The sequence below is a fragment of the Lynx rufus genome, unplaced genomic scaffold (genome assembly GCF_022079265.1).
Source record: "Lynx rufus isolate CCGP_SWC_20201006 ecotype Redwood Valley unplaced genomic scaffold, mLynRuf1.p SCAF_8, whole genome shotgun sequence".
Taxonomy (NCBI): Eukaryota; Metazoa; Chordata; class Mammalia; order Carnivora; family Felidae; genus Lynx; species Lynx rufus.
In genome coordinates this window covers 87,344,450-87,367,586 of record NW_025814896.1, presented here as the reverse complement: position 1 = coordinate 87,367,586, position 23,137 = coordinate 87,344,450, and the positions used below count along the sequence as shown (strand labels likewise).

At 41.7% G+C, this 23,137-nt stretch overlaps 1 long non-coding RNA gene across 6 annotated transcripts in view; it reads left to right on the top strand.

Moving 5' to 3' along the window:
- The window catches only part of LOC124503230 (uncharacterized), a 103,609-nt gene that overhangs the window by 38,085 nt on the left and 42,387 nt on the right, over window positions 1–23,137 (top strand). For 2 of the 6 annotated variants that reach the window (XR_006960137.1, XR_006960130.1), the window contains one exon: window positions 2,930–3,071. The exons of 1 other annotated variant lie outside the window; for it this stretch is intronic. This is a non-coding gene — a long non-coding RNA (uncharacterized LOC124503230). Of the gene's footprint in view, window positions 1–2,929; window positions 3,072–3,256; window positions 3,292–18,957; window positions 18,998–23,137 lie in introns of those variants that run through there. 3 more of the 6 variants (XR_006960132.1, XR_006960133.1, XR_006960138.1) reach the window with 3 other exon arrangements.

The following is a 23,137-nucleotide window of genomic DNA, read 5'->3' as shown; positions in this document are numbered from 1 at the left end:
CTTAAGCAGGCTCCACACCCAGCATGAGCCTGACAAGGGCTCAATCTCATGACCTTTAGATCATGACCTGAGCTGAAATCAAGAGTTGGATGCATAACCAACTGAGCCACTCAGACTTCCCTTAGGTACTTTAAACTTAGCATGTCCCAAGCCAAATTATATTTTCATTATGCCATCCTCTTTCCCCATTCCCCTATTTCTTCCTATTCCTATTCCTCCTTTGTTCTTGACTTAGAGCATCACCATCCATGGTCATTAGTAAACTTACTTCTACATCACTATCTTCCACTATTTCTCCACCAGGAATTAAGGAAGCTCTGAGTATAATGGAAGATGTTTAGATGTCCATCCTTCCCTCTGTCTTTCCCTCTCATTCTCTCCCTCCCTTTCTCTCCTTCTCTTCTTCTTTCTTTTTTCTTTCTTTCTTTCTTTCTTTCTTTCTTTCTTTCTTTCTTTCTTTCTTTCTTTCTTTCTTGTTGGAGTTCTTGTCTACAAGGCATCTATAGCTGAATTCAACAGAGAAGTTAACAAATAGAAAAAAAAACCCACAAAGGTTACACTGAGGTTCAGATTCTAAGTAAATGGACATTTTGGAAAGGAATCATCTGAGAGCTAAAACCTTAGGAGAAACTTTCATGGAAGAGGGGAGAGTTGACCAAGGACACCCTAAGTGTTGTAGGGACCAAAATACCCCTATGGGAACATGTGGAGTGAGGAAGGGATGGGGTATAATCCTTAGTTTACTACTTGTGCAAGCAGAGTAATTGGCTCCTCCCCCACTGATTTCTTCTGCAAATCAGCACTGACCCTCACTCGGTTCTTTTTAAAAGCTTCTAAGGATTGAGTATCCTTATGTAAACCATTAGTTAGCAGGAGCTATCATTTCCTTTAAAAATTTGGCTGAAAGTGCCATTCTACATCTGGAGTCTAGATGTAGGGTCTGATTCCTTTACCCAGATTCTTCAAATTCCTGGGAGCTCATGTATGATGGTCATTTTAATTTTGAGCTCTTTCTTCCACCAAATTAGTTCAGATTATAGATGGTCTTACCATCTCAAGCATGCTGTACCTGTTTCCATCCATATTGACCCAGATGTAGAACTCAAATATCTCCCAGCTAAAGCCTTTATGTGTGTAGCAGACTTTATGTTGCAGCAAAGCAAGCAACTTGAATTCTAATATTGGCTTTCCCTGTCCCTTAAAGTCCTTTTTTTGTCTACCTCTCCATTAGGGATTCACTACTATTCATATCACCCATGTATATGGTTTTGATCCCTTAAAATCTTCTCTTTTTCTGTTGCCACTAAACATTCCAGATATTTCTTACTCTATTATGCAAAATAAATGAATTCTACTCTTTCTCCCAAACTCACATCTGTATGTCCAAAGCCCACTGAATGGCTCAGCTGAGTAAAAAGTTCATCTACTTCTTTAGCCACACAAAGTATCTGATGTGTTCTTTTACATTATATCTCTCCTTTGAAAGCATTTCTTGTTTTAAATAGCATTTACTACTACTACTACTTCTTTTTCTCCTCCTCCTCCTCCTCCTCCTCCTCCTCCTCCTTTCTTCTTCTTCTAGCTCTATGCCCAATTTGGGGCTTGAACTCAGGACCCTGAGATTAGGAGTCACATGCTCTACTGACTGAGCCACCTAGGCACCCCAGCATTTACTTCTTATCTCAGAAATGGTTTTGTTTTGAAGGAACTGTGTAGGGAAGGTAAGAGGATGTTCCAGGCAAGGGCAATAATGTGTGTATAGGCAGCAGCCTACGTAAAACCTGTTGTGGGCGATGACAAAAGTATTCCAACTGGAGACAAGAATTTTTCTTGGTGAGCAGAGCTCAAAGTAGATTAGGAAGTCCAGATCTAGGTTTTAGTGGGAAAAGATAGTGTTTAGGATAAATGTCTAACCATTTGGGTGGGGAAAAAAAAAACCCTGTCACTTTCTAGCAAAATAAATTCTAGATAGATTAAAGGTGTTTTTTTTTTTTAATTTTTAAAATGTTTATTTTTGAGAGAGAGAAAGACAGAGTGTGAGTGGGGGGAGGGGCAGAGAGAGGGGGAAACAGAATCTGAAGCAGACTCCAGGCTCTGAGCTGTCAGCACAGACCCTGACATGGGACTCGAACTGTGAATCTCCGAGATCATGACCTGAGCTGAAATCGGACGCTTAACCGACTGAGCCACCCAGGCACCCCAGTTAAAGGTTCTTAACAAAAACTAAAGTAACAAGTATAGCAGAAAAGAGTTATTTTATTTTATTTTTAATTTATTTCTAATGTTTCTATTTATTTTTGAGACAGAGACAGGGCGTGAGCTGGGGAGGGGCAGAGAGAGACGGAGACACAGAATCTGAAGCAGGCTCCAGGCTCCAAGCTGTCAGCACAGAGCCCGACGCAGGGCTCAAACTCAACAGACTGTGAGATCATGACCTGAGCTGAAGTCAGATGCTCAACCAACTGAGCCACCCAGGCGCCCCTTGAAAAGAGTTATTTTAGTGTGGCACCCAAGGCAGAAATGATAAAGGAAAAAGTGTGGGGTATTAGCTTAAAAAAAAAATTAAACACCATAAGCAAAATAAAAAGTAGTTGACAAACTGGTTAAAAAGAGTTTTCAACATATCTGTGTGCACAAAGCTCTTATAAATCAATAGGAAAAAAGTAAAAACAAAAAGGAAATGGGCCAAAGTCATAGATGAATAAATGACTTGTAAAACCTTATAGAAAAAGGCTATTTCACTTACAATATAGAAAATACAAATAGAAATGAGACTTCACTTTCCAGCTGTTAGATTGACACATATTAAAAAGAAAAAAAATACTTATTACTGACTACAGTTTGGAACTCATGTAGTCTCTGAAGTTCAGTTTGGCAGTATGTATCGAATTTGAAGTACACACTCTTAAACTAGCAATTTGACTTCTAGGTATTTATCCCCATGGCAAGTGTACAGAGATATGTTTATGAGGATATTTGTCACTACAGAATTTATAAAGCAGTCAAAATGGCCATCAGAAGATTGGCCAAATAAACTGTGGTAAGTCCATACAATGATAAATTAAGTAAATACATACATATACATATATATAATATGTATTTTTTATGTTATATATAATATATATTATATAATATATAAAATATATATTATAATATATTTATAATAAATATATATTAATATATAATATATATAAGTTGTGTGTGTGTGTATATATATATATATATATATATTTTTTTTTTTTTTTTTTTTTCTGAGAGAGAACATGAGCAGGAGAGACGGGCAGAAGGAGAGAGACAGAATCCAGAATCCCAAGCAGGCTCCACGCTCAGCACAACCCAGAGATCATCGCCTGAACCAAAATCACGAGTTGGATGCTCAACCAACTGAGCTACTGAGGCTCCCCAATCTATAATTATTGACATAGAAAGGTGCCTACAGTATATACAGGAAAAAATATGTAGCAAATGAACCTGTTTTGATTGAAATAAATACAGCTGTAGCTATGTGTATATATTTAAAAAATCATACAACACATTATTAACAGAAATTTTCTGATTCAGAAAAAAAAAGGCACTTAAAAAATAGGGGTGCCTGCTTTTTCAGTTGGTAGAGCATGTGACTCTTGATCTCAGGGTTGTAAATTCAAACCCCACATTGAGTGTAGAGATTACTTAAAAAATAAAATCTTAGGGGCGCCTGGGTGGCTCAGTTGGTTGAGTGTCCAACTTCAGCTCAGGTCATGATCTCACACTCTGTGAGTTTGAGCCCCACGTTGGGCTCTGTGCTGACAGCTCAGAGCCTGGAGCCCGCTTCAGATTCTGTGTCTCCCCCCTCTCTGCCCCTCCCCTGTTTGCACTCTTTCTCTCAAAAATAAACATTTTTAAGAAATTTAAAATAATAAAATAAAATTTTAAAAAAGAAAAAGGAAACAGATTCTGACTTGAGGTGGTGGGTTGGTTGAAACCAGACAGTTAGTTATATTATGTCAAAGTGTGTGTCTACCCTTCGAAGTTGGAAAATTACTCGACATGACAGAAAGGGGGTAGCTGGAAAGGCGAACCACTCTTCTAGAAGGGGGAGACAAATTTGTTTCTTGGAGTTGAATTTCAAGGGCCAATAGGAAGTATTCTGTAGGCCAAGAATTCCCATTTAGAGAAAAAGGTACTTCTAAAGCAGAGGTAAAAAGTATGAGTGGGACTCTAGATTTGACCTTTTGAGATGTTTGGGTGAGGGTGGTATTGTGTTGGTTCTCCCTTTCTTGTTGGTAGTCTTAACAGACTCTGGAGAGGAGTGTGTGGTACTGGTGTCAACTGGAACCTGAGAGTAGAGCTTGAGAGGAGGTAGGAGTGAGCAGTAATCACCATAGTAAAACAGCAGCCACAACATTGTTTAGAGATCACTCTGCAATTTACAAAGGCCATTGTATAGTGACTTGGCTAACACAGTCTTGTATGCTATGCATTATTTTTTTTCTTCCTTTATGTGGACACTGAATCTCAGAGAGTAGAATTAGGACTCAAACTCAGGTATTGAGGCCTCAGATTCCGTTTCTCATTCTCCACTTTCCATTTTAGAGATGAATTTTCCAAGGAGGGAAAGACTGGAGCAAAAGTGGCAGCCTAGAGCTAGGGATAGCCACAGTGAAGAGTTGGGAGGAAGAAGACAGCCAGGGAAGATACCATGCTACTCATGGTCATTGTCCTATCCTCTTGGCCCTTGTAGGTCCTGACATTCCTCTAAACCAGAGAATGTCGGGTGTTCTATTGAACTTAAGGGGGAAAAAGAAGTCCTGATCTTTTCAAATAGCTGGAGGTGTTTTGGATGTAAGGTTGGCCAATTTGGTTACAGCCAAGTTGGTGTGGTGACTTAGTAGTTTATTGAATTCTGGCTTCATTCTTTTGAAAGAAATATAGTGGAAGCATATTGACTTAGACCTATGAGGGAAGGTCTTGTCTGCTTTAATTATGTGGAAAAAAATTTTTTTTTGTGAAGGCATTAAGTTTGTTTACTTTTGGAGTCACATGTTAATTCACTTATGTATATATGTACTAACTAGTAGAGATCCTAAGACGACGTGCTTTAATGAGTAGAAAATCAGAATTCTCTTAAGTTACTTCAGTTTTCCAACTGATAATCGTATTTATGCAATTAAATATTTTTGCTAACCCCTTCCTGATAGCACAAACACAAAAAGAAGTTATCTCCTGTCAGAAATTCTGAACCAACAGGGTCCACTTTAGAGAGGTTCTTGGGTAATTGCTAGACTGGTATCTGCTAAGAATCCTGTAAGGTGTCTTTGCAGCCCTGTGCTTGGAGCATAGTGGGCAGTCAGACAACTCTGGCTGAATGAGTGAGTGAGCAAGTCAAGGACTGAAGGAATCTTTATCCCTGAGGCATGTTGAACTGTGTAAAACAATCTTCCGACAGCTTGATACTATAGGTTGGCTTGGGTGGTTTTGGGACTAATCTTATCACATGGATTTTGTATTGGGGAGGGAGGAAACAGAGGTACCATGGGAAGTTTCTGCTCTTGAGCTGTTGACTCCACAGGGGAGGGATGTTTCTAAAATCAGTAGGCTGATCTCTTTCTAAAAAACATGAGGCTGCTGAGAAAGTCTGTGGAGCAAGTGATGAGGCCCATAGAGGTAGGAGATTTCCTATTGGCAACCTGGATCTTACCCAAAGAGGGCAGCTACTTTATAAGTCCTCTGTAGGAGGCTCTCTACTACCCTTCTTTAATGCTTACATTCTAAATCTGGAGTCTCTCTGGCTCATCGCTGACTTTTGCTTACCCAGCCTGGCCCTGCCCTCTGGCTGTATGCCATTGGCGATTTTTAGCCCTGCTGGAAATTACACCCTCTGCAAGGGTAAAGCAAACTGGGAGGTTCTGGCTCTGGCTCCATAGGGACTGGAGCCTGTCACCTGGCCCTGCCCTGTGCTTCCTGGCATGTATTCCTGGCTACCTTTTTTACCCTTAGCACAGTCTTTTAAGCCCATAATTCTGCCTTGGTAAGGATTAAGGACTGGCTTCTACAGAGGGACTGTGTGGGCGGGAATGTCAGTGCTTTGGAAGAAGCTCCTAATACCCATCTCAGTGTCCTGCTTTAGGAGAATTATTGGTCTCATGTAGATAATCTAACAGTTATGTTGGGGGTGGTTGTGGATGTGAAGATTCTTCCGTATCACAAAAGAATTTACAACTGGGTTTCTTTAAGAATTGAACTTGCTTTTCAAAATAAAATTTGATTTTCACACTGTAAGTAATGTGCAGTTATTTACATAAAAAACTTTGTAGATTTTCTAGGCAAACTTCCTTATTTCAGATATGAGCAAACTTTGGGAGGTCCAGCAGGGCAAAGCTGTGTCTTTGTTGAGCTGACATTCAGATTATGTGAAAGTAATTGAAGCAGAAGGGAGTAGACATTGTGTGAAAGGAAGTCTCAGTCCCTCCAGGAGGAGCATTTCTTGGGTATTTTTTAGGTAAGGGAGAGGAAAAATGCATTCCTTCCCCCTGAATGTCCCACTCACAGCCTTTGGATTGGGTAATTCCTACCTCACTGACTTTTACCTTTGTCCTCTCAGACTGGACCCAAAGTGATAATGACCTCAGTATTTGAGACTTTGCAAGGCACATTTAAGTAAGTGAAAAATTGAAGGATGTGAGTGATTGAATGCAACTTTATTAAATTCAATGTGTTAAAAAAAAAAAAAGCCTTATATTAAGTTAGCAAAATGTCAATAGAGATTCTTCAGGGGGGCTGATTTAATTAGGCAATATTAGATTGATTTGATTAGATTGATTTGAATTTATTTGATTAGAATTATCTGATCTATAATAGGTACTTGTAAAATATATTAATTTATCAAATATGTATTAATGGCAGAGAGTTCTATAATAACTGAAGATGAAGTGGTAGTGTATTACAGGTACAGACAGTGCTGTGGGAACTCAGAGGAGAGATTGTTTCTAGTTTTTAGATTTAGAGAATCAGTGTGCTTTTGTGAAAACAGGTTATTTTATTTTATTTTATTTTTTTCCATCCTATCCTATCCTATCCTATCCTATCCTGTTTTTAAGTAGACTCCATGCCCAATGTGGGGATTGAACTCAGTACCCTGAGATCAAGAGTTGCATGCTCTATTGACTGAGTCAGCTAGGCATCCCAGGATTTCTTTGTTTTAATTTTTTTTTTTCAACGTTTTTATTTATTTCTGGGACAGAGAGAGACAGAGCATGAACGGGGGAGGGGCAGAGAGAGAGGGAGACACAGAATCGGAAACAGGCTCCAGGCTCCGAGCCATCAGCCCAGAGCCTGACGCGGGGCTCGAACTCACGGACCGTGAGATCGTGACCTGGCTGAAGTCGGACGCTTAACCGACTGCGCCACCCAGGCGCCCCTGGATTTCTTTGTTTTAAAGAACATTTTAAATAATCTAGCTTATACTCTGGTTGGAGGTAGTATTGATACAAAGGTAAGTCTATTCTCATTTATATTATAAAAATTTATTTTTATTCATATTATTAAAACTTTGAATTAATAGCAACATAATGTATTTTCTGTACTTCTTTGCTAATCTCTAAAGCAGTTTCCCAAAGAGCAGACCTTTGGCAAATAAGAGCAGTCCATTTTCTTTTACTAGACTGTACCTCTGCAGCTAGCAAATGGAGGCAAGGGTATGGACCCAGTCAGGGAGGCCAGTCTTACATGAAGCTTGTTTATGAAATGAGAAAAGTGAAGGGGGAATACAGGGTCTATGGAGGGTTATTTATTTTTTGAGATCCAAGCATGTCCCTGTGCTGTCGGGGAAAGAGCCAGTTGAGAGGGAGAAGTTGAAGGTAGAAAAGAGAAAAAAAAAATTGAGCAAGACCCCTGGGGGAAAGGGTCTACTATATCCTGAACACTGGTGGAGAGATTAAACTTGAACTGAAGAAAGGACAAAGGCTACCACTGAATTTAACTCCATCACCACCATCACTACCATTTATAACTTTCTTACCTTTTGCTAGCACTCCGTTGAGCATTTTCTAGTCTCATTTAATAGGGGCAAAGGATGTGATGGGGCAGAGGGATTTGTTGAGATTTGGGAGAGACAGAAAGTTGGAGTTTCCTTCTGTTTGGCTTTGTTTTCTCTGGACAGAAGAAATTAAAGTCATCTGATAGGAGCAGGTGGTATAGTGGGGACAATGACTTAGTTTTTAAAAGCTGTTGAGTCAATGACAGTGATCTGAAGACATGTAGGTGGATAGCTGAGTAGCACTGAAGGACTAGGTAATGTTGCAGACAATGACTTCTTAGAGGAAGCAGCCTTCGTGACTTAATTGTGGTTTTAGCCGTATTCAGCAGGGTTAAAGCAGAGGACATTTGTATTCAACTGGGAGCTGTGTTTTGTGGGGCAAGTGGAAGACTTGGAATAATGGGGGTCTAGGATATTGGTAATAAAGTGGTTGTTGTCCAGTTGGTTAGAGAACGGACTGAATTTAGGGAAGGACTGATAGGCAACTAAATGATGGGGTTGGGTGTCAAGGGGCTGGAAATCTCAATGAAGTTGAAGAATGAAGCTGTAGAAGTAAAGACAAGGAGAGGTAGAAATGTAGAAAGATATAGGAGATCATTACCAGGCAAAAGGTCTGACTTGGAGTGTAAAGGCAGACTGTGATCAAGGAGCCAAAGGTCTTGATGACCAAGAGGTCAGGAGCTGACAGCAGTGAGGAAGAGTGTGGTTGTTTGGTACAGACTTTGGCAAAGAAAGGATTTTTTTTTGGTAAGGTTGTAGGTGTAATGGCTTTGAAGCCACATTGAGACAGACCATCTGTTTCTCCTCTTGGTACTACTGGGTACTGAAAAATGATTTTATGGCAGAACCTTCACTGCCTGGAACCAAGTTCCTCAAGGAATGCCAGGTCCCAGATAGGGGAAGGAGGCCAGAACCATCTATTAGGCCTGCACTATGTGCCTCAATACCGTGGAATTGTGGGAGGAGAGAGATTCTGGCCAAGTGGGACAATCTCCACAAAGTACTGGGCCTTTAGGCAGAGTTTGCAGACTAAGAACGCTTGCAGGGAAAATCCTATTTGGCCACGAGGGGTTTTTGAACTGTTCAGGATCAGATTGAGTCAGTGCTATCTATGAGAGGCTGAAAGGAAACTAATGGTTTCTTGCTTAAAACTCTAGGTCAGTAGACTCTTGAGCCTTTTTGTTCCTGTGGGGTCTGGAATTTATTTTTCCCTGCACAGTGACAGCAAACAATGCCCTAAAGCCCACACAGTTTGAAAAGAGTCTGGAAACACTCAGATTATTGTTTATAAAGATGTTTTTGGGTTTTTGATGTTTCAGGATTCTTTTGACATTGTTAGTATATGATTCCAAACATTTAAGAAAGGGCCTCCAAATAGCTGGAAACAAACCAAATCTTAGCAATTCTTTTTGCTCCTTCTTGATTCATTTACACCACCACCCTGGCCAGAAGTGAACAGCTCAGAAAATGATTGCCCAATCCACCATTTCAGCACAGGAACCCAAACAAGATTGTGTGGCCCCCAGCAGAAGAGGCTGTGTGGCTCAGAGCTCAGGGTGCACTGTTCCCATGGCAGTACTTTCTAAATTGTTTTTAACTGGTTTTGCCACACAAAAATGAGAAACTTCTGTCTGGCAAAAAAAGTCATTATAAACAAAGTTAGAAGACAACCAACAGAGTGGGAGAAAATTTTTGCAACATATGTAATAGATGATGGATTAATGTCTACAATCTATAAAAGGTTTCTATAAATCAGTAAGGAAAAAAAACAAACCCAATAGAAAATGGGTGAAGAATACAATAGGTGAGACACAGTAGGGCAAACTGTAATTTCATCCAAAAAAGCTTATCTATTTCATCTATTCCAGATGAAACTGGAATTTCATTTAAGAAATGAGCACAGAATCCTCTGGATAGGAATGTTCACTGTGTTGGTAAATATCCATTAATATGGTGCTATGTAATACTGTGTGGCTGTGCAAACTTTGAAGTAACTTTATCAGCAAAAGGAGCAGGTGCAGAGCAATATGAATACAGTGTTCCCATTTATTTTTAAAAAACATTCCTATTTGATTTGGAATGTATTTATGCTATTTTAAATTTTATTAAAAGATTCCTTGGAATTAAAAAATATTTAAGGATGTATTTTTTTTTTAATTTTTTTAAATGTTTATTTATTTATTTTGAGAGAGAGCTCATGAGTGCATGGAGGAGTGGTAGGGGCAGAGAGACAGAGGGAGAGAAAGAATCCCAAGCAGGCTCCTCGCTGTCAGTGCAGAGCAGATCCCAATGTGGGGCTCCATCTCATGAACCATGAGATCATGACCTGAGCCAAAATCACGAGTTGGGAACTTAACTGACCGAGCCACCCAGGCACTCCAAGGCTATATTTTGCTAATTACAACATTAATGAATGAAATGTCCACTTTTGTCTTCCTCTTATGTAAAAGATTGATCTAGTATTATAAATCTTAGCCTCTGAGAAGAATTTAGAGACTCCTCACTACCTTTCCCTTCCCAGAAACTAAAATGAGGCTACTGGGCCATGGTGTCTACAGTTGTACCTCTTGGTGTGAGGAACAAAGGAATTCAAAGCTCAGAATTCTTTTTTTTCCCAGGATTGGCTACATTTTAGTATTCATGGCCTTGTAGAATCTCTCTGCCTGTTGCCTCTGATGCAGTGGAAAGGGCTGGGGCCTCCTCTGCTTGAGAGGCTTTGCTTGCTCATTACCTTGGAAGAAAACAGAAAATTACCTTTTTTGGCCCAGGTAGGCAAGACTTAGAGCCAGCCTGAATTTTGGGAGAAAACCTGCTCTTTGCATTTGTCCTTGCCTCTCCTTTGGGGAAGCCTCTCAGCCAGTTTTAATCTTCGTCTCAGGCTCCTGCCAACCTAGGTGAAAGGAGACCTTGAAGTGGACACCATAGTTTTACCTATTTCCCTGGAATTTGAGGCTCTAGAACTCTAGCTTGGAAGCATCAGGAATGCCATCAGAGGGTGGCACAAGGCCAAAAACAAAAACAAAAACCCCTCTTTGTCTTTCAAAGACAGGCAACATTTTGGGACAGAAACACTGCCTTCCATAATAACATTACCAGTGTCAGTAGACCCCAGTATGGGTGTATGGGAATTGTTTCTGACATGTAACATAGGTTTTTCTGTGAGCTGGAGAGTTTACATAGAGTCGTTTAATAGAAACCTATTTAAAACCAAAACTGACTCCAGCCAGTTCTGTTCTGAAGGTGGGCCAATTCATATTCATAGCGGAAAAAAGTCATTCCATTCTCTTCACCAGTACAGAATGGTGGTGGTGAGAAAGTGAAGTTCAAATTTTCTTTTTGTTCCTCAGTGCTGGTCAGGAGTGGAACCTGGAGTGGATGGTTCCCAGTGGGGCTGACTCCAGGTGTGGGTCATTGGATGTCAGAGGAAGGGGGATAGAGAGCTAAGTCTCTTTGAATAATATAAGGGGAATTTAGTTTCCTGAGGGAGGGGAAGACCCCCCCCCAAATATAGGCAATGTTTGGAGAGGGTAAAGGAGCCAAGAAGCATGATAACAATAAACACCTCTGTGTCTTCATAAATTTAGGAAAGTCTGATGAACACACAGTGTTTTAAGTCTGTGTATGCATATTTTTTTCTTTTCAATAAAGTATGGAAGAAGGGAGCTGAGTCCCACCTCTGGGGGGACAGCTCAGAGCAGAAGAAAGAGATCAGCCTCAGGAAGTGTGATGTGAGTGAGATAAAAAATCCAGCAGGAGCTGGAGTCATAGCCAAAAAGGACTCCAACAGGAGCTGGAATCATAGCCAAAAGCATTAGCTGCTGGGAATTCACAGAAATTGTGGGAGGGTCACTGGATGGGGGGATCCAGGCTGATTTTAAAACATGCCTGGGGATGCTGGTGGCTTAGTTGGTTAAGGATCTGACTCTTGATTTCGGCTCAGGTCACAATCTCACGGTTCATGAGATTAAGACCCACGTCGGGCTCTGTGGTGATGGTGTGGAGCCTGCTTGGGATTCTCTCTCTCCCTTTTTCTGCCCCTCCCACGCTTGTGTGCTCTCTCTCTCAAAATAAGTAAATATTAAAAAAAAATAAAACATGCTCACAAAGTGGTTGCAGCTGACATCTGATTGCTGCTGTAGTACTTGCTGTACAACTCACAGAATGTTTAGTCTTGATCCTCCCCCAAGATCCTTCTTATGGAGATCTATTTGTTAGATAGTTCAGGAACTACGCTGATATTCCTCTTTCTGCTCAATGGAAGCCATTTTCAGTTCAGACTCCAAAATGGGAGGAGAACTTCCCAACAAAGGACTTGTTATTCCCTTTCTTCCTCATAATTTACATAGACCCTGCGATGCTGGTCAAAGGGCTAGAGAGCTGCAGCTTCGCTGGCCACAGCGGCACTGAGTAGGGCACTTCATTTGGGAATTGAAGGGAGGCAGAAAAGTCTTCCACAAAGTATTGGGACTTAGAGACTGCTCTGAGTAAGTATTTAAGCATCTATTAAGACTCCAGTAAGTGCCTTAGAGCAAGAAGCCAAGTTCTCTGAACAGCTGGAGTAGGACCATGGCAAATCCAGCCACTGTCACACTAAATGAGGACTCATGTTCATGTCTTAGGGAGGAAGACCCAGTTGATGGAAGAACTCACAGTATAGTTTTAAAATCCACTCTTATTCCAAACTTTGAGGACAATAGTGCTTAGTGGACTTTGACTGCTCAGCATGATTTCTCCCTTCTTAGGTTAGAACATACTGATTTTCCTTTGGGGGACCATGTCCTTTTCCATTCTCAGACTGGGTTTTGGTGGAGTCGAGTCCATCCCTTGGTTCCAGAGGGAGGACACATGACTATGCCAATCAGAGAACAGCAGCTGGTATGGGCATGATCTCAAATTCAGGCCAGTTACGATTCTGGACTTTTGTTGGAACCATTAAGTGAATTCTGTCTCTTTTTTTTTTTTTCCAACTGGGTTGCCAAGCCTGTAGAATGTGAATAACTCTGAGGTTCCTAAGTGGTCATCTTGCCACCCCAAGGGGAATGCTGAAGCCAACACAGATGAGAGCTGAGTTATGAGATGGAGATGGAGCCTGAAAGGCTTCTTTTGAGTACCAGGATCTAACCGTACTCTATGTTAGTCTCACTCTGGACATTTCATTTATATGGATCCAGGCTCTCCTTTTTTATTTTTGAAAGTGTGATTTGGATTTTTGTCACCTGCAGCCAGTAGAGTCTTAATTCATTATTATGAATTGAATATAGCTGTCATTACAAAGTATGATTTGGCCTTTCTCATCAGACCCTTTTAAAGTGCTAACTTATGGGGCGCCTGGGTGGCTCAGTCGGTTAAGCGTCCGACTTCGGCTCAGGTCACGATCTCGCGGTTCGTGGGTTCAAGCCCCACATCAGGCTCTGTGCTGACAGCTTGGAGCCTGGACCCTGCTTCTGATTCTGTCTCTTCCCTCTCTCTCTGCCCCTCCCCTGCTCATGCTGTCTCTCTCTGTCTCTCACAAATAAATCAGTGTAAAAAAATTTTTTTTAAAAAGTGCTAACTTGTAAGTTCGTTGTAGGAATCAAATGAGACCATGCATATGAAGAAGAACTTAGCATTAGATCACTTAACAAAGTGATCATGAGATTGAGCTCCACATTGGGCTCCACACTGAACATGGAGCCTGCTTGGGAGTCTCTCTCTCCCTCTCTCTCTCTCTCTCTGCCCCTCCCCCACTTGTGCACATGTGCATGCTCTCTCAAAATAATAAACATTTTGAAAAATAAATAACTTAGCATTATCTTTTGTACATAGGAAAAAAAACCCAGTAAATACTGACTACAGGAAGCAAGGAAGGAGGGAGTGGAGGGGGAAGGGAAGGAAGATCAGGTGCTGAATTAAAAGGACCCTGAGGTCCCTAAGGTAATCTTTTAGGAACCCTCAAGCCCTATCAGGCCCCCCTGTTCTAAATGCCCCTAGTACTCTATACTTTAGCCTCATAAGCCTTTATCATGGTTTGTAATGATATGTTTATGTAATATTTTGATTAATGCCTATCTCTCTCACTGAACTGGCAGGTTTTTTTTTTTTTTTTAAGTTTATTTTTAGAGAGAGAGAGAAAGAGCACATGTGCGTCCAGGGGTGGGGGGGGGGGGGTGTGCAGAGAAAGAAGGAGAGAGAGAATCCCAAGCTGGCTTCATGTCAGTGCAGAGCCCGACACAGGGCTCAAACTCATGACTCTGAGATCATGACCTGAGCTGAAATCAAGGGTCAGACTCTTAACCAACTGAGCCACGCAGGTGCCCCTGAATTGGCAGTTCTATGAGGGCAGTGATTTTGCTCACTGTTATGTCCACAGCAACTAGTCCAAGTGTGTGGCATTCAGCAAACATTTTTTGAAGGAATTGTCACTTGTAAGTACCTAAATTGGACTGACCTTGATTATTGGGGTTGGGATTGTGGCAGAATTGCCAAAATCAGGGAAAGCTATCCGTGTCCCCTTTGTATCTTTTGCAATAGCCATACCCCTAACACACATAGACAATTTTATCTTTTTTTTTTTTAAGTTTATTTATTTTGAGAGAGAGTATGAGAGTGTGAGTGGGGGAGGGGCAGAGAGAGAGGGAGGAGAGAAATCCCAAGCAGGCCCCAAGCTGACAGCACAGAGCCTGATGTGGGGCTCAAACCCACGAACTGTGAGATATGATCTTAGCAGAAACCAAGAGTCAGACACTTAACCGACTGAGCCACCCAGGTGCCCCTAGACAGTTTTGTCTTAATGAGATAATTTTGATATGGCTGACAGTGGAGAACCCTATATGGGGTTCGAATTCAGAACCATGAGATCATGACTGGAGCCAAAGTTGGAGGCTTAACTGACCAAGCCACCCAGGTGCCCCACATTTTGATTACTTTTAGCTCAGAAAAATCCTTATGCCAGAGACATATTTTGGGGCGGCAAAATCTTCTTCCCTTCCAACCCTTTACCAAGTCTCTAGTTATTATACTTTTATTGGTTCATTTAATTGAATAATTAAATAGTATAGGGGTTGGCCTAATGTGTGGAAAGCAGAGGAATGGGTCAGGTCTCAGTGGTTAACAAGCAGTCTTCCTTGCTCCTCTGTCTTTAAAAACTGATATATTTAACTGGGATAGTCCACCCTCACTCAGGGGCTGGATGTTGGAGGCTGTAGAAGGCCCAGGAAGTTAATGAGGGATGTCCACTGCTGGAGACTTCACTCTCTAGGAAGAAACAAAAGCAGTTAAATGGAGTCCTGGGGAGGGCAGATAACCTAAAGCTCACTCCATCAGCCCTGGTGTCTGGGCTGGTAGGAGCTCCAGGATCCACCCCCCCTCCGCACCCCCCCCCCCCCAAAAAAAAGCAGCCTCCCTCTAGCTAAGGTTGTGGCTCATCCCTTCCCCCAGCTTGCTTTTCCTGGGGTGGGAAGAGTGTTTCCCAGGGCCCATGTGACTTCCACTGGCAGTGACGATTACAGACAGTTTACCAGTCAGTAAAACTGCCAGAGGCTTTTGTGCTGTAATAATCCTTTTCCTGTTTTAAAACTCTGGGGATTTTCTACTCTTGCCAGTAGTTTTTCAAGTCAGCAATTACGTTGTGGATTATGTAATGGCTAGGTATTAAAAATAGAAAAGACCAGCGTTTGCATCTATTTTAACCAAATCAAAACAGAGCAGAGGGAGGGGAAAGGAGGAGAGGGAGAGACCAGAGGAGGAGGGAAAAAGAGATTACGTGACAAGAAGCAGTGAGATCTCATCATGTGACTAGGCAGTCCAGCCTACAATTTTGCTCTTTTCCTGCCATTCTTGGCCCAAGGGGCTGCACTCCCTTCCTCAACCTCCTCCAGGGAGGAGACTTTGCAGAGAATTATAATATTCCTCAGCTCAGCCTTGAGTGTCTGCCTGCCTCTGACAGGCAAAATGATCCAGGGGGGAAGTGACTGGTTTTGATGTAATTAAAAACTGTATTTGTTATGAAAACATGCTTTTATTATAGATACTCCCGACCCTCTGACTTCCCCACCCTCACTCCTCTTCCCACTGGATTGCCACCTCTAAACCCCTCATCTAGGAATTCCAGGGCTATCATTGATTTGTTTTTATGTGACTTCTCACTAATCTTCCACCCCCACTCCAAGTTAAGAGATCTCTGTGTTTCTCTGGAGACTTATTGAGTAACTTTAAGGGCCCTCTAATGGTGAAATATTAGGTGCCAGGTGGGTCTGGAGAAGGAGGGATATTTTTGGAAGGGGGACTTATTCTAAGGGCCTGACAGATCACACCAAAATATACCAGGCTTCCTACTGTGTCACCTCCAAAGTCCCTACCTCATACTGGATAGAGAGGCAGCTGCAGAGGGAGGTCTGGAGTTACTCACTTCTAGCCCTTGGACCCACATAGAGCCCATGCTGAGAGCACTCTACTTAGTAGGTCTCAGGTGGCAGGGAGTGCTGGGTACTTTGAAGAAGCACCTTGATGTTGGTGAATATTGAACTCAGATAGGTTTGGTGGAATTAGGGAGAGAGACCTGAAAGTCTAGATTGGCAATAGAATCACTTGCAGGCAATGTTAGAAAGTTGTGTCCTGATTGTTACTTCCATCACACTTCTTTCTCAGAATCTTCATCTGATCTGGGGTGGAAGAGTGCCAACAGCTCAGAGTAACACTGGTCCCAGCTTCACCCAGCACTGCCCCAAGTAGTGGAAGTGCAGTGAAAGGAAGAGCACTCTAATTTGGGGATTTTAGGCATCATTTTACTAAATAGGTGGAGGGTTTGGGGACCTTCCTTAGGGCCTTTCAAATCATAATACCAATCTGGACTAGGAAGTGCTCATGTTGTGGCACTTATTTTCCTTATTCCTGTAGGTTTTTAGTTCTCTGTTGTTGGGTTCCTATCTACAGTCTCACCAGAGGCTGACTTTGGTAAGGACCACTGAACATCTGGTATGGTCCAGATTTTAAATTGTTCCAACTCACTGTGTCTGTTAATGCACTTGAACATGCGAGGTCAAGTGTCTTGCCCTTGGGTGTGGTCAGTGTCACTACAGCATCAGTTTTCTGTTATCTGGACCGGCTGGCTACTCAAGACCCAGGTAGTCAGCAGAAGTTGTAGGTCTCAGTGAGTATCTGTCCTCCACATCCTATCCCACCCCTGAGGCTTTGAGCAATGTTTAAGAGTCCATTGAAGTACCTGCCCTAGGGGCTGCTAGGGGCTAGGGTCAATCCAAGACTAAATCATTGCAAAGTTCACCAAGGAACCTTTTCTAGCTAAACTAAATTCTCTGTTGTGGCCTCCTTCCCACTCCTACTCGCCATGACCTCACAACTTGACCACAGCAATGTTGTATATATTGGTCATCCCCATTCTGAAGGAGGTCATCTTTTCTATCATTAAAATATTTAATGGATTTCCACTGCCAATGTGAGGGCATGCATGTGCTTATGCACATGTGCGTGTGCGCGCACACATACACACACACACAGTAGTGGTGGTGCTTCTAGAGTCTGTTGCTTAAGATAGTGCTAGTGGTCACAAGCTGGTATAGACAGAGTAACACATTTTTATTTTATTTATTTAATGTTCATTTATTTAGAGACAGTGTGTGTGTGGAGGAGGGGCAAAGAGAGAGGGAGAGAGAGAATCCCAAGCAGGCTCCATGCTGACAGTGCAGAGCCCAACACGAAGCTTGATCCCACAAATTGTGAGATTATGACCTGAACTCAGAGTTGGACGCTTAACCAACTGATCAACCCAGGTGCCCTGACAGAGTAACACATTTAAATAGATTTAACTTTTATTCATCCAGCTGACAAATTAGAGACACAGTAGTGCTTATATGTTTCAGACATTCATTTGAGCTACAGACAGTATAAGATATAAATGATAGATCTCTTGCATTAACTTCAATACCAGGGCTCAGAGCTAGACAACTACTTCTCTTTACTGCACATACCATCACACTCCTTGGATACCTTCTCTATCCCATTCTGACATCAGACTCAGAAATGAGTTTGGGGAATGGGCGAAGACAGGCTGAGGGTTAGGCTTCAGGCCTCCACATATTTGCTGCAACTCCTGTGGCCAGAAGTACCAGGCGATGGGCATAGGTAGAGGACTGGATGTGGGGAGAGGTGGTACAGAACCTGACAGGACTCCAACCACACCTGAAGCTACTCTGTCTTCCAACAGAAGATGGGGGAGAGGAGGTTGGGAGAGGGAAGAAGAAGAGAAGGAGAAAGGAAGGAGTGAGGAGGGGAAGGAAGGAGGAAGCAGGTAAGGAAGAGGGGATTGTAGGCTGACAGGGCAGGCAAAATCTCATGTTTGAGGTGCTGAGTCTTGTGGAAGCAAGCAGGGGATGTCTTGGCAGTGTGGTATAACCTGGTAATCTGACTTCAGGCCAACCAGGGATGTCAAACAAGAGTAAGTGCCAGCACCTTCTCTGTATTCTCAGCACCCTCTTTCCTTCCATCCAGATAGGCCTAGGTTCCAAAGACCCATCTTTTGTGTCACAAAAGGCAACCTAAGAAGGAACTCACTAGCACTTACTTCCCTGAGGGGTTTGCATTTAAGAGGAGACCCCAGGATATTACTGCTACTACTACTACTATATAAATCTTAGTAAAGCTATTACTTCCTCCTCTAGTCATTTGGTAATTTAAAATTTTTCTTAAAAAAAAATTGTTAGCATAAAATTTTCCTAGTCTTGTTTTCCTATATTGTACTCTATCTTCCCTTTTTCATTCCTAATATTGCATATTTAATGCTTCATGCTTTTTTCATGATAATTTTGTTAGAGGTCTATTTTGTAAGAACCGACTTTTGCATTATGTCTATTGTTTCTTTGTCTTCTATTTCATTAATTTTACTTTTTATTAATCATTCTTTAAAATTTATTTTTAAAAATTTGTTAATGTGTATTTATTTTTGATAGAGACAGAGTGTGAGCAGGGGAGGAGCCAAGAGAGAGGGAGACACAGAATCTGAAGCAGGCTCCAGGCTTTGAGCTGTCAGCACAGGGCCTGACGTGGGGCTCGAATGCACAAACGGTGAGATCATGACCTGAGCTGAAGTCAGATGCTTAACTGACTGAGCCACCTAGGTGCCCCAACTTTTAATCATTTTAAAACTAGTTTTGCAATTGAAAAGTAATAGAGTCACTTTTTCTTACAAATTATTATAAAAAGACCAGTTACCCATAAGAATGAACAGAGGATAAAAAAGAAACCTATGTGGCTTATAAACTAAAGAGAAGACCTTAGTTGCAAGTAAAATAATGCATCTTTAATGATTGATGGACCTCTAGGCTTGAGTGGGGAAGAGAGGCATCATGTTCAGATACTGAACATGAAGGAGATGACACCTGAACTCCCATTGAGCCCTCCGCCCCTAGTCTTTCTTCTCCCACAGGTGGCAGTAGGAAGGGTTTTTGGAGGAACCCAGCCTAGCCTGGCAGGGCTATTTAACAGGACCTGGCCCTTAAAGGAACATTATTTTGAAGGGAAGGAAAGGGTCTTATTGTCTGTTTAGTTCACAGTTTAGTTCCTCAGCTAAGTTTCGTTTTTGGTTTGTTTTTTTTTTTAGTTTTTATAATTCTGTATTTTGTGGAGAAATGGATGGGAGGGGTGGGTGTACTAGAAATAAGATCCAAGAACTGGGAGGCAGGAAAGGGTGGTCTGTATCAGCATTCTCAAATGTTTTGGTCTCGGGACCCTTTTACACTCTTAAAAATTAATGAAGACTTCAGATGCCTTTATTTATGTGTTCTGTAGCTATAGATATTTACCATAATACAAATATGGAAACATACATTAGAAACAGGCTTTAGAAGTACTTATTAATTATATAAAAATAACAGTAATAAATCCTTTATATATTAAAACACACACACACACACACACACATATGTATATATATATATATATATGTATGTTTTTTAATGTTTATTTATTTTTGAGAGAGAGACAAAGCATGAGTGGGGAGGGGTAGATAGAGAGAGGGAGACACAGAATCCAAAGCAGACTCCAGGCTCTGAGCTGTCAGCACAGAGCCCAACACAGGGCTCAAACCCACAAGTCATGAGATCAGGGCTTGAACCCACAAGCCAGAGATCATGACCTGAGCTGAAGTCAGATGCTTAACCAACTGAGCCATCCAGGTGCCCCAACATACCTTTTATAAAAATATATCGTCTAAAATAAAAAAATTCAGTGGCACCTGGCTGGCTCAGTCTGAGGAGCATGCAACTCTTGATCTCGAGGTCATGAGTTTGAGCCCCACTTTGGGTGTAGAGATTACTTAAATAAATAAAACTTAAAAAAAAAAACTTTAAACTCAGTGAGTCATTATTTTACAGTTTTGGAAATTTCTTTAATGACTGGTTTAAAAGAAGACAGTTGGATTCTCATATCTGCTTCTTTACCAGTCTTTTATGATACATTGCTAAAAACCTGCTTCATACAGATTTGTAGTTGGTATTTTTTTTTTTTATTTTTTAATGTTTATTTTTTTTGAGGGAGAGAGAGACAGACCATGAGCAGGGGAGGGGCAGAAAGACACACACACACACACACACACACACACACACACACAGGGAACCCGAGGCAGGCTCCAGGCTCCAACACGAGGCTCAAACTCATGAACCATGAGGTCATGACCTGAGCCAAAGTTGGACGCCTAACCAACTGAGCCACCCAGGCACCCCTGTAGTTGGTATTTTTTATAGACTTTTCAGATAATTGTGCATATCTTCTTTGATATTTCACCAAAATAGGACTAATGGCAGTTTCTGAAAGGTTAATCACCATGTGAGATCTGAAAGTATATCAATGAACTTCTCATCCTCAGCTGTATTCAACTCCATTGATCTGTCTTGTAGTTTGAATGGGTCTTTTGTTCATTCTTTGTGACATCATGCATTAGTCATTTGGAAAATAATGGATCAGTGATTTATGCAGATCTTCCAAATGTAGACACATTTCAATCCATAGTATTACATTCATTAATATTACCACTTATTTCCTCAGCAAAGTCTTTAAGTACCAGGAAGCTGTGAAGCTCATGGTGTGGGGACAAGTTTTCTATAATTCTGATTTTCACTTGTCAGCTCAAATTTTATCATTGGCAAAAAAATACTATCAGTTTTCCTTGACATGATAAACTCACTTCATTCATTTTTGAGAAAATGGCTGCAGATACCCAAGTCTGAGTAATCACAGTTTGTCAGCGCTCTTTCCTTTTTTCTTTTTGTCGCTTTTCTAATAAAATGATGTTTCATGAAAAAAGGTGGTTCACTTCTCAATGCAAACAATCACATACATGTATGTAGTACTTTGGTATGTCCTGATATGTAACAGAAGTGCTTTATGCATAGACCATTAACAAGATGTACTCAGGAGTCATGGTTTTTTTTCTTTTTTTAAGATTTTTTTTAAGTAATCTCTACACCCAACATGGGGCTTGAACTCACAACCCTGAAATCAAGAGTCACAGTCTCCACTGACTGAGCCAGCCAGGTGTCCCAAGGGTCATGTTTTTAAAAAATCAGTAATTATTATTCTATCATGGGCATTCTTATGTGAAGCTAGCCTTTTTGTTAAACCAGAGTCCTGCGGTGAAGAATATAACTTCACTGGTTTGTGTTAGGTCCCCAGCAGTTTTACCCACTTTTGCTTTTGCATTATCAGTTCAAATGTCAACAAACTGAATACTGCAAAAAAAGTATTGGTATTCTTATAAAAATGTTCTTTACCTCTTGGACCACACTGAAAGGGTCTTTGGGACCCCCCCCCCCCCGGACTCCAGGGATCATAATTGAGAGCCACTGATGTATGTGACTATGGGCAATAATAGCTTGTGGCTTTGAACACCTCAGTGTCCCTGGACCTCAGTTTTCTCAACTGTTAAGGGAGACCAGAGCTGGGGCTGGCTCTAAGTTTCTACACACTGTTGGACCCTGTTTACTAGTCCTTAAAGTCACTTCTCCCCTGTGATACTGCTTTCTTTTCTCCCTCCCTCTCTCATGTCTCCTTTTCCCTCCATAGCTCCCCCTGAACCTACCTCTTATAGGTGGGGATCCTCCTTATTGTTTCCCTTCTCTGTTGCTCCCTGGGGTATCTTGTCCCCTCCTTGATCTTTAATCAGCTGTAGGCTGACAGCTCCCAAATCTCTATCTTTAGTCCTGATGTCTATCCTGGGCTCCAGTGCTATGATTCCAGCTGCCCCTGGGACCCCTCCACCTGTGTGCCCTACAGGCATGTCAAAGTCAACATGTCTAAACTGTGATTTCATCATCTTCCTCAACACATTGCCTCTTCTTCCAGAATAGCCACTGTTGGTTAATCTGGCATCTACCCAGTGCTTAAATCAGAAGCCCAGGAGCCCTCCTTTCCTTATCTGATCCCCTCACTTCCCTCATGTAGTCACTCAAGCCTACCAGTGCCGCCTCCTAAATATTTTCTCAATCTCTCTCTGCTCTCCAGTTCTACCACCACCGCCTGAGGTCAGGCCTTCATCACTCCTTAACTAAACTACTGCAAAAACCTTCTCCCTGGTCCCCTTGTCTCCCCTTTCCAACCTGTAATCTGCAGCCCTGGCTGGAAACCACAGGATTATTTTCTCATAGGCTTTTTTTTTTTCTTTTTCCCTATTAAGTAAATACATATGGAATACTTATGCCAAGCACTGTGTGGGGTGCTGGGGATACAATGTAGAACTCAATAGACATAGTTCTTTGTTTCCAGCCCTCACAGTGTATGAGGGGAGAGAAAAATGTACAGGGCATAGGTAATCAAGACACAGTGTGATGGAAAGGGAAAGAGGAGGTGCTTGGGAACCTCTAGAAGCCTGAGCTGAGGGCTGCCTGAGTCCAAGAGGTGGTCAGGGAACACTTAACTGGAGGAAGCAGCCCTCTGAGACCAGGGGGAGTTAGCTAGGAGTGGTGGGAGCGTAGCGGTGAAAAGCTTTCTTGCTAATTTGTTCATCTAATTTCCCTGCATAAAGCCCTCTTCTGAGTTTCACTGTTGCCAGCAGGATAAAGTCCAAATTCCTTACCAAGGAACATAATCTGTGGCCTCATTGACCACTCCCCTGTATTTAGTCTGAGCTGCTTTCAG